General features: G+C 37.2%; 1 pseudogene; it reads left to right on the forward strand.

The window, feature by feature from the left end:
• Window positions 1-7826: 7826 nt before the first annotated feature.
• LOC109678000 (5'-AMP-activated protein kinase catalytic subunit alpha-1 pseudogene) lies at window positions 7827-9650 on the forward strand (annotated as a pseudogene).
• The last annotated feature ends 443 nt before the right edge of the window (window positions 9651-10093 follow it).

Consider the following 10093-nt stretch of genomic DNA (forward strand, 5'->3'; position numbering starts at 1 on the left):
GGCCTGGAATGTCCTCATCCTTTTCCCCTCAAGACTGCATATTCCCCTGTTGATCACCCTCACAAGCCACCAGTGACCCTTATCCCATTGCATTAAGTTTGTATAAATCCATCTCTTTCATTAAACTGAATTCTCAAGGGGTAAGAACTAAGTCATGCTTACTTGATTTACTCATAACAATAGGGTTTAATGAGATTTATACTAAAAGTAAATTTAGAATATCCTATAATTCATTTCTTTTCCTAATTAAAATTGGCATCCACCAGTGATCTGAATTAATGAGATTTGGTAGAAGGCATAAAACAAAAGTTCTCAAAGTTCTTCACCTAAATTTTAGGGCCATTTGAAGATCTAATTTATGATAGTTAATTGAAGGCTGGTAATAACATATTTAGGCAAAAACATGAGACCCTATCTCAAAACTAAGCAAAGCAAAAAGGACTGAGGGCTCCACTAGTAAAGTGCCTGCCCAGCAAGGGTGAGTTCAAACCCCAGTACCATGGGAATCAACCAAGTGATTATACAATTGGAAATTTCAGCCCCATCCAAGGAAGAGAGAGGGACTAGAGGTTGAGTTCAATGACCAATGGTCAATGATTTAATCAATCATGCCTATCTAATGGAACCTCCATAGAAATCATAAGCAATGTGGTTCAGAGAACTTTCAGGGTGATGAACAAGAACACATGCCAAGCCAGATGTTGATGGGATCCTAACTACTTGAGAGGCAGAGATTGGGAGGATAGTAGTTCAAGGCAAGCCTGAACATAAAGTTTGCAAGACCCCCATCTCAATCAATAGCTGGGCACAATAATGCACACCTGTCACCCCAGCTACCTGGGAGACTGAGATCAGGAGGATTGTGATTCCAGACAGCCCAAGCAAACAAGTCCAAGAAATCCCACCTCAAAGGGAAAAAGCTGGATATGATGGCGTGCCCCTTTTAGCTAGCTATTGCAGGAAGCATAAAATAGGATAGTGGTCCAGGACTGGCTAGACAAAAAAGAAACCCTATTTCCAAAACAACCAGAGCAAAAATGGCTGGAGGCCTGCCTCAAGTGGTAGAACACCTGCCTAGCAAACATGAAGCCCTGGGTTCAAACCCTAGTGCCACCAAAATAATAAGTAAATAAACAGTGTATCCACATGACAGCAGAGTAGCACACCTCTAACTTTATCAGGACACTAGCTTCTATGCTTGGGACCCTTCTGGACCTCAGACTGTGTATCTTTCTGCTTGTTTTTATTCTTTAAAATGTCCTTTTAATAGATAAATAATAATAAGGAAACTGCTTCCTGAGTTCTATGAGATGTTATGCTAAATTATCAAACTTAAAGAGGGGTATGGGTCTAGTTAGGCAGAGTTTGTGGGAGCTCACGGCTTGTGATTGGCACCCTGGGGAGGAAGGCATTGGCAATCGTGTGTGACTTTAACTATGGGGTCGGTGCTTACTCTGGGCAATGTCAGAATTAAGTTAAATGATAGGACAACCAGTTGTTGTCTACTGATAAAGAGAGAATCGATTGGTGTGTGGAAGTGTGAAGCTAAGAGCAAACATTTTGTTCTATAATTTCAGTTTGTCAAATGTTCCTTCAGGTAGAGTCATATTTTCTTTGGTGGCAATACCATTCTGTGTCCTCATAGTGTGTATGGTTTTGATATGCTTCACTATTGCTTTTGTTAGTTTTGACCATTTGGTTGAGGTGGTTTGCAAGACCTCTGCAATCATCTTACTTTTATCTATCTTCCTTTATAACTATCATGTATTTTGTAATGGTAAGCTGAAACCATGTAAATATTTCAACAAAATTTCAGTTTACTCATTGATTCACTTATATCAGTATATCCATTTGGTCTTTTATCTTCTTTGGGTAAACATTTTATCAGCCTTATGTGCAGACTTTATCTCTTCTTACTCAGTAACTCCTCTGATTTCCATACAAGCCAAAGGCAATGCAGCTAGCTCTTGTCTTGGGATTCTTTTGGGGCTGTAGGAGCATCTTCTGCCCTTGCTCAGGGCAAATCGGAAGTCCTCAGAGTTAAAGTTCACAGGCAGTTTTCAACCAGTGAAGGATGAGAACTGGTAGATAATGCCCAGTTTCCTTGGTTCTTGGTTAAACAATGTGAGCCTGTTCTATATAGTTCCCCAGAGCAGTATCTTGCTCAATATCATATTCATCATCCATTCCCTTCCCTTTCCTGTCTAAATGTCTCACCTTCCTACCTCTGCTTTCTGGTTTCCCCTCAATAAGCTTTTCTCAAACCCTTTTCTCCAGGTCTGTTTCTGGGAGCTCAGTTTAACACACATGAAAACTAAAGAGAGATTTTTAAACTTTAGAGAGATTTCCCTGTACTTGTAACAAATTAATAATCTGACAACTTGGTTATTATTTAGTCATTCTTTCAAGTCTTTGCTTTTCTCTATCTAAATGAATTAGTGGCTCTTCATGGTACCAATCTCCCATCAAGTTGTAGAATCAAAACAGGTAGATTGGAGAAACAAGTTATATTAAAATAGTCCTCAATTTCTTGTGGTAGAAGGAGATCAACCAACTTTGGGATAGTAAAACACTGAAATATGATTCTTATCTGGACCAATGAGCTCATACAAGTCAGAATACTTTACAACTGCCTTCTTAATGTTTTGTGTTTTCATGGTGTGTTACAGTCAGTTCCCAAGTCTGACCAAAGCCTCTTTCCTATCCTCCACACTGCACATCTACCACAAATTGCCATTTTTACTTCATATGAGTAAATGCATGCAGTGCATTATTTTTTAAGAGAAGGCTGAAAATAATAATAATATACTTGGATTTGCTATTCTTAACACCTCCCCCCCAAAAAAACCACTCAGAACAGCTTCTAACCAGCTCCATCTGGGAAGAGCAAATTTAGAAAGAAGGGAGATGCTATAGACAGTCTCACATATGAGAAAGAAAATATAGCATCTCAGCCTGATACATTGTAGGATATTACAGGATGTTGACTCACCTTTCAACTATAGCCCTTCCTGAGCTTAGAAAAAAACCTAAATAGCCTTTTATGCAATGAGTACAGCTCAAGTAAATGTCTCCTGACCCTGCACTGTGCAGGACTAGATGTCGCCAATGTTAATATCTGTATTGGACACTGTGTAATTATTTTTCCAAAAGAGCAACCCAAACAATTTCTCAAGTATAGAAAACTCTGTACACACAGTACTCTCCTGTATCATCAACAAGGATAGTTTGTCAAATGAAAAGAAACAAGAAATATTGATGACCTTTTTAAAAACAAACACATGGTTCCACACTCAAAAAAGATACATTTGCAAATAGCACTACCTGCTAAGTCTTGCTGGCAAATAAGGTAGAACCAAATATGCTGTCAGCCTTTCCTGAGGACATTGAGTGTTTATAAAGGAAAGTTCCCTAGTTATAAGTAAATGCTCCACACATCTCTGTAACTACTTGTGGTAAGTATTTTCCAGGCCGAAATTCCTCTAATTTAAAAGCCTAGTTTATATCTGATTAGTAGTAAGGAATTAAGCCTGAGAAAGGACATTCCTACTTTAAGCAGAATAAACTATTAGCACACCAGCTCCTTTTACTATGTGGTGAGCATTTCTTTGCTGACCCCAGCCCTGCATATGGTGCAATTAAGACTATAGATCGAATAAATGCCCTCAACACCATCCACTTCCTGACAAAATCTGCAATTAAAGATCCTTCCTACTCACACAACAGTGTCTTCAACAAAGAAACCGGTTTGTGAGAATTAGTAATCCTCTCTGTTTTTCAGGTCCTCTCTCATACTTGGCTTTGGGAAAATATATGCATTTCCAATGAGGGAATCCTCAGAGGAAGTAGAAGTGGCTTTCATTTGTTTGTTTTCATGGCTTTGAATAGCCTGGATGCCTCTCCAGTCATTCCTGCCAGCAGTTCAGAGTGTGCACTGTTGTTTTGCCTGGTCTTTCTGGCCCTGTCCAAACCACCAGCTCTATTGGTCTGGCTTTGTGAAGACAGTCTTTCCCACCGATTGCTCCTTTCATAACATTAAAAGTGAGTATGTAAAATGATTGAATCACACCTTCAAAAGAAAAGAAAAAGATTTTTCAGGCACTTGATAATATTTGAGAAAATCTTTTCCGAAAACATGACTATTTTAAGATCTACAACAAAAATGAGGTTAATATGAGTATTAAGTTTATATTTTATGTGTTTTATCTAGGACTGCTCTTCTTACAATAAATATTTCTGAATATGATATCAGCCCTTGTAGTACATTATCTTTAGGTGAGTAGACTGGTTCAGAGACAATGGGATGTTTTTCATAATTAACATGTCATGTAATTAGAATCTGTACTTTGCAATTAAAAAAATCCAAATGCCAATAAACATAACAGAGCTATCATATATAATTTGCTTCTTATCACACATTTTACTATTAATAAAATATTTTTGTGTCCTCATTTGTTCTGAGTTCTGAGGAAATGTTAAAAAATATGAAAACATAATTTTAAATGTCAACAGACTTGTTGTTAATTATGAGAGGGATGCAAAATGTAGTTCTAATTATATCACTTCAGAAAATTCCAGTCAGTCCCTCTTATCCAATGATGGCAGTATGTGGTACTTAAGGGTCTCCATCGTGCACCCTACTCCCACAATTCTCCTTGATGTGCTCCAAGGTCTAGGCAAACCACAGCTGCTTGTTAATCCTCAATAGTGCCTCCCCAAGCTCCGTACTGTGTTCACACAGTGTCTACCTTATAATGAGCTTTCTTTCAATATCTCTGAGCAAATCTTCTACCCTCATGAAATAGAATCATTATAACGCCTACACGCCATTCCAGAGAAAAGGAATTCTTCCTTTGTCTGAATTCTTCTAGTTTTATTTATTTCTCATGCTGCTTTTCTTATTCAAGTACTATATAAATGTGTGTGCATTTCTTATTTCCCTAACTAAAATTGTTCTAAGGCTTATCTAATGGTTTGCTACATCTTTCCTATATATTGCTTAAATCAGTGTCTTGTTTTCAATATGCACTCAAACAGATAATAGTTGAATGGGTGAATGAATAAGTACTTGAAACACTTAGGGAATGATTCACAATATTAATTGTAATAATAAATGTGTGGCACTGAATTCTGAGTAATAGAAGAGTAAAAGGTATTTGGAAGAGGGAGTGGAATAGCTTAAATGTGAACTGGAAGGCTCTAAAAAGGCCAAATGGAGGTTTTGGATCTGTAAGGATGGTTCTGCAAACAAGAGCCAGAATGGCTAAGAACAACCAGAACTGAGAGTATGGCTGACAAGTTAGATTAAGAGAAGAATGGGATCAAAAGTTAACTACATAAGAGGAAGGTTTCAGGAACTGCCTAATGTAAAGATAAGCAGGCAACACCCCATGCAGGCTTTGTGTAGAAAAGTGGCATGTGCAGAGCAGAAGAACGGGGTTTTAAGTTTTAGAGGGCTGGATTTTTTTCAGTTGCAGATTCTCCAGTCTTGCCAATCAATTCCCACCTAGTTGGTTGTTATGGAGGTTGAGTAAGACAATATGTGGAAAGTTCTTTACAGAAAAAGTTCCATAGCAGACAGCCATCATTATTATCTGCTATGACTCCAATTTGAAAACCTGGTAGGAATATGTCTGAAGCCTGTTCCTCATCACTGCAGAAGCCTTTGTTGAATTAAGGTGGAGATCCTAGTAGATGAGATGATGATGATTATGATAGAAGAACTTATTATTGGCTAATTTTTATTGAGTGATTATGTGCTGGAAGCTATGCTGAATGCCTCATAATCTAGATCTGTAAATACAAATGAACAAACAACTAAAAAGCCATAACCTAAATGAGACATATTTGGGAGAAAGGTACCAGGCAGAGGGGAGAGAGGAACAAAGAAGAGTGGTTGGGGGGAGTGAATAAGATCAAAGTATACACATGTGTGAAAATGCCATAATATAACCCATTATTTTGTACAATTTTTAGTGGAGCTATTGTGAAAATTTTAATTTATACCTAAACTAACATTTTTTTCCTATTTCTACTTCCTCCTTTTCTTCACAAAACAGTTTTCAATTGAAAAACTGCATTTAATCGTAACAAAATTGCATATTATAAATAAAGCAACTGGGACTGGTCTTTGAGTGTTTTAGCAGGAGTCCTCTTGGAACGCGACGTGTCTGGATCTCAACATTCTCATTCACTGGAAATACAGCAGAAGCTGGACAGGGAGGCCAGGTGAGACAGGCAAACAGGCACATACATGCAGAGGCCTCCCCTCCAATGGAATAAAACACATAGTAGTCAAAAGGCATAGTGACCTCAAATCTGATTCAGACAGCCCTCTATACAAGGGACCTCAATCCAGCAAACAGACTAGGAGGTGGGGAAGCCAGGAAACAAGAGCTACTCAAAGATTCAACCTCCTTGAGGCAGGAGTTTAGCAAGTAGTATGGACCTGAGCTCATGAACTAGGGAAAGGAAGACAAAAAATTTTGTCTCATTTGCAATTTCTCAACAAGGAAATGGTCACCTGAAGAGTTGTGTTTGAGACACAACTCTCAAAAGTAGGCTTAGCAGGAAAGAGTGTTGTGATCAATTATTGCTGTCTGCCATGAGCAGTAGGGGAAAAAGCAGCAATAACTGGTTGTGACTCTTGGGTTTGGTTTTTTAAAAAGGGTCAGTAAAAAAGGCACAATTATAAAAAGGAAGGAGAAGAACAATATTTAGAGTCTTTTGATCCTGCTCAGAATTGAATAGAAGGTACTCTCTTGGCAGTTTTATTTACCTCCTTTCTCCAGCCTTTTGTCTTCTTGGGAACTGACTGAAGTTTTCAAATGCCACAGCTGCCTGCATCTCCCCAAAGTAAAGGCTTGGAGTTAGGCGTTTTGGTTCCAATTTGCTATTTATAAAGACGTGTAAGTTTCTCAGACAAATTCAAGAAGGATCCCAGGAAAAAATATATTTTAAAAATTTGGCCAAAAAGGGATGTATGTATACATGCTGATTTTATTATTTTATTAAAAACTTAAGTGGCACTATTGTTCTGAAGTACATCAAAAGAACAATTATATTTTACTTAGAACTCTCAAGAAATATATTTACACTTCAATATGTTTTGTATTTATTTATTAAAAAAGACACAAATGTCAGCAAAAAGAAGTAAACATCTAAAATATCTTTCAGTATACACTATAGCAAACTATTCTTTTTAAAGTGAGGAACAAGGAGGTGGATACTTGAACATTTTTCTTCCTTGAAACCACATTCCTGTGGTATTACTCAAATTAAATGTTTTAGTCATATTGAAAGTGGAAACAGAAAATGACTATATTGAAACCAAACAAAAAATGAATCTGGGCCTTTTTGTTATATTTTTCTATGTCTGTAAATTCCCAACTTGTTCTGTTTGTAAAAGTATACAAATATAACTCTCCACAAGAAGAAACAGCTGTCACTCTTGCACATCTGGTTGTTAAAGTGGACTTTTTCTTAAGGAACCAAAAGTAAGGGATTATATGGGAAAATGCCTGCTTGTGAGCCCTTCTTCCATTTGTAGGGTAACCTCTTCATTTATTTCCTACTCCAGGAGAAAGAAAGGAGGCCATATATGCAATAGATTTTTAAAACTAGGAAAAAATAATCATTTCAAAAAATTCATATAGTTAGAACGATTTTATAAATATTCCAATTGTTTCTTTTGATCGAACAACTTTCATTTTTGAAACAAATCATTACTTAGCATAATAGAATCCTATCCTCATGCCCAGAGCGATAAATATGCATTACAGAAAGAAAGCAACAGATAAAAAAAACATTACTTCAGTTTCTGGAGAAAGATGGTGACAGCCAAGAAGCAGAAACAGGATGGGCGGGTGAAGATCGGCCACTACATCCTGGGGGACACGCTGGGTGTCGGTACTTTCGGGAAAGTGAAGGATGGCAAACATGAGTTGACTGGCATAAAGTTGCCTTGAAGATTTTCAATCCACAGAAGATTCGCAGCCTTGATGTGGTAGGAAAAATCTGCAGAGAAATTCAGAACCTCAAGCTTTTCAGGCATCCTCATGTAATTAAACTGTACCAGGTCATCAGTACACCATCTGATATTTTCATGGTGATGGAATTTGTCTCAGGAGGGGAGCTATTTGATTATATCTGTAAAAATGGAAGGCTGGATGAAAAAGAAAGTTGACGTCTGTTCCAGCAAATCCTTTCTGGAGTGGATGAATGTCACAGGCACATGATGGTTCATAGGGAACCTATGTCCTGCTTGATGCGCACATGAATGCAAAGATAGCTGATTTTGGTCTTTCAAACATGATGTCAGATGGTGAATTTTTAAGAACAAGTTGTGGCTCACCCAACTGTGCTGCACCAGAAGTAATTTCAGAAAGATTATATCCAGGCCCAGAGGTAGATATATGGAGCAGTGGGGTGGTTCTCAATGCTTTATTATGTGGAACCCTTCCATTCAATGATGACCATGTGCCAACTCTTTTTAAAAAGATACGTGATGGGATTTTTTTATACCCCTCAGTATTTAAGTCCTGTGATTAGCCTTTTAAAACATACGTTGCAGGTGGATCCTGTGAAGAGGGCCACAATAAAAGATATCGGAACATGAATGGTTTAAACAGGACCTTCCCAAATATCTCTTTCCTGAGGATCCATCATATATTTCGACCATGATTGATGATGAAGCCTTAAAAGAAGTATGTGAAATTTTTGAATTCTCTGAAAAAGAGGTTCTCAGTGCCTTTATAATAGAAATCACTAGAACCCTTTGGCAGTTGCCTATCACCTCATAATAGATAACAGGAGAATAATGAATGAAGCCAAAGATTTCTACTTGGCAACAAGCCCTCCTGATTCTTTCCTTGATGATCACCATTTAACTCAGCCCCATCCTGAAAGAGTTCCATTCTTGGTGGCTGAAACACCAAGGGCACGCCATACACTCAGTGAATTAAACCCACAGAAATCCAAACACCAAGAATGGAAAGCAAAATGGCATTTGGAAATTAGAAGTCAAAGTCGACCAAATGATATCATGGCAGAAGTATATAGAACAATTAAGCAACTGAATTATGAATGGAAGGTTGTAAACCCATATTATTTGCGGGTACGAAGAAACAATCCCTTGACAAGCACATACTCCAAAATGAGTCTGCAATTGTACAAAGTGGACAGTAGAACTTACTGACTGGATTTCCATAGTATTGATGATGAAATTACCAAAGCCAAATCAGGGACTGCTACTCCACAGAGACCAGGATCAATCAGCAACTATCAATCTTGCCAAAGGAATGATTCAGATGCTGATGCTCAAGGAAAATCATCAGAAGTTTCTCTTACCTCATCTGTGACCTCACTTGACTCTTCTGTTGACTTAACTTCGAGACCTGGAAGTCACACAATAGAATTTTTTGAAATGTATGCAAATCTAATTAAAATTCTTGCACATTAAACGTAAAATTTTGCTTATTTCTTTCATAGCAATAAGCAGGCATAATAAAATAATAGCCAAATGCTTCCATTTGTAATCAAGTTATATATATAAGTATAACTAAGGCTTGGCCTCTCAAAATGTAATTTGCACAGATTGGAAGATGATTGATAGTTAATAACCTAATGTGCAGAAATGAAATAAGATCATTTTTGTTGTTCATTATTCAGCAGACATATATAGCATACAAACAATGAATTACAGATCTCTCAGGCTCTCTTCATTTTTGGCTATTTTATATTTAGTGTACACAGGGCTTTGTAGAATATTAATTTACCATAAAGGCCTTCATATATTATTATATGTTGATGTGTTCTATATTTGCTTCATAAATTTATTCAATAAATATTTGCCTAGAATCCCCATAGAACTCTAGAGTTGATACTGTTTTCTGGGTTCCTTAATTTCTTAAGTAGCTAATGTCTCCCAATAGTAGTGACAGTCTGAATAACTTTTTCCATCTCCCCCTTAAAATTCTATATTATTTGTAAGTCATATCAGATATTAGACTCAATTTAATTTTTTTCTTTATCTTGGTAAGTCCAAACACTTTCAAATTTATATATTCAGATTCTCTAGGCACGAAGTTTAATC

This window comes from Castor canadensis, chromosome 9 (genome assembly GCF_047511655.1).
Source record: "Castor canadensis chromosome 9, mCasCan1.hap1v2, whole genome shotgun sequence".
Taxonomy (NCBI): Eukaryota; Metazoa; Chordata; class Mammalia; order Rodentia; family Castoridae; genus Castor; species Castor canadensis.